The sequence below is a fragment of the Cynara cardunculus genome (genome assembly GCF_001531365.2).
Source record: "Cynara cardunculus var. scolymus isolate 2C chromosome LG 11, CcrdV1, whole genome shotgun sequence".
Classification (NCBI taxonomy): domain Eukaryota; kingdom Viridiplantae; phylum Streptophyta; class Magnoliopsida; order Asterales; family Asteraceae; genus Cynara; species Cynara cardunculus.
The window spans coordinates 21,326,624-21,329,062 of NC_037538.1; positions in this window are offsets into that span (position 1 = coordinate 21,326,624).

Here is a 2,439-nt window from a genome sequence, read left to right on the forward strand (position 1 = left end):
GAGGGGGAGAAAACACAGCTAGAGCAGCAACCAAGCGCTGCTCCCTCTTCCTCTGTAATTGCCTCAGCTCCAACTGCTCGAAAGCCTGCATCCACACCACAAGTAGATCAAAAATTGGTGCAGCCAAAGTAAGAGCAACCAGAGCAAGAAGAGCCCCTCAAAAGTTGAAGTCTGCACAACCAAAGGCTGCGCATCTAGAATTCTACACATCACTTGGTGGAGAAAGCTCTGTACTAAAGCTCTTGACCACCTACGCCTCTTCACCATGTGACTCATCCTTATCTTCCTCCTCCAAATGGTTCATGGAGACTACTCCACCAAGAGGAGTGGATAAATAGGAAGTAGTCATGAATGTGCTGGAACCAGAGAAGGAGCCTCCAAGAGCAGCAAGGCCTCCTCCAATGGCAATTACACTTCATCCTCATGTAACCATTGTTGGCCCTCCACCACCAGTCCAAGCTCTAAGATCAAGAGCTCAAGTACAAGGAACCAGAGTTGTCAAAGTAGACCTGGCATAGATAGAGCTAATAGTAGCAGACCTTAGAGCTCCAAACAAGTCTACGATCTAGTACAAGATATCAAGGACCAAATGGATGCAATGATGAGGCTCGTCCCTAGATAAAAACCCATTGAAGACTGTGGAAAATACAAAGATCTACCAATTCCTGTATAACAGAGGGAAGAAGTGCCTAGACAAAAGATAAACTTACATCCCATGGCACAAGCATAAATAAGACAACGCTTTCTTCGCCAATACATGTAACATCCAACTTTTTAAAAGTTCATTTAAGTTGCTAAGCATGATTAATTTTGTTAGTATAGTATTTTATGGATTAGTACTTACTTAAGTTAGATTGGAACATGGACTTCTGGATCGAGTTAGAGGCTAGAATTTTATATTTAAGCTTCTTATATATCAATTAGCAGATCTGGAAAGTTTCATGCGAAACAGCGTTGAAACGACCAAGTTACGCATGAGCGACTAAATCTGTCAACCATGTTAAACTAGGTGGACTATTGACCAAAACAGGTCAAAACCGTGCCTAGCTTTCTACATCAGTCATATTTTCTCACCTCTAGAACTCGCATACACTCAAGGTGCAATTTACACACACTTAAGATTAATCTTTCAATCCTTGATGATTAATGTTAGATTCTTGAGGATTATGTGTTAATCATCAAAGGTATGCTTCTAATTACAAGTTTATTTCAAGTAGAAGTGTTAATTTAGGGACTAGGTTCTGCATTTGAAAGATTATAAAAGTTAATGTTGATTAATGTGTGAATTTGAAGCTAAATTGGGTAAAATCTGCATCATGTAGTGAGTTATAAAGCTGGATTTTGACAGCTTTGATGCTGCTGTGTTAAAAATTCATAACAAATCACAGAAAAATCTTAAAAATGTGAGGTCAGTTTCATTACAAAGCTTTAAGAGGATAATTTATTTAGTATCAGGTCAATGGCTAAATCTGAGTCTAAGTGTGGTAAAACAAGGGTTGAACAGAGGGCTGTACAAGAAAGTGTAAATAGGATAATCAAGATCTAAAGTGTATAACTTGAGGTTGGGATATAGTTAGTTATTGATACTTGAAATGTTTACTCCAGGGGTTGTTTTAAGGCTATTTAGAGCCTCTGAAGGTTTAATGCTATTGTTGGTTGGAATTGGATGTTACCGCGTTCGGTTGTTTATAATAAAGCACTGTGAGTTTACACCGAACTTATACTTATATATAGTATATGGATATGAATTCTTACTAAAAATTTGCTGATTTTGCATGCGTTATTTTGTAAGGTGAATTTTCCCTAACTTTGTTTTGGTATTTCTTAATCCTTTTACGTTGTGGTTGAGTCCGGATCCGAGACTGTTTATTTGGCCTTTTGATAAACCATGATCTACGGGTATTACTTCGTGTGATATGCCATATCATGGTGTATGTCCATGTATCCCAAAGAGAGGGAGGTTGGGTGTGGCATACCGATTGTTGTATTCACGTATCCCGATTAGTAGGGAGCCGGGTGTGAATACTTTGCACGGGCCCTATAGACGAAGAGGGTGTGGTGCACATGTATACTCTATTTTGGTAGTGATGCCTTTGGTATTTGATATGTTTTTTGTGTTGTAATTGATCTTAATTATCCTAAAAGTTTTATTAAGCACTGTATGTTAAGGATGAAAGATCCAAAGTTTTCTGCTGTGATTAAATGGCCAAGTATGGAAGTCCTTCGGGACTAGAGGCCCTTTGGACGACCAGAGCCTCTGGTTGTRTAGACCAGAGCTCTGGACTCCAAGTCCTTCGGGACCCGAGGYCCTCTGGATGACCAGAGCCTCTGGTTGTATGGACCAGAGCTCTGGACTCCAAGTCCTTCGGGACCAGAGGCCCTCTGGATGACCAAAGCCTCTGGTTGTACTGCGCTCTTGGCGAAATTCTAGCAGATTTT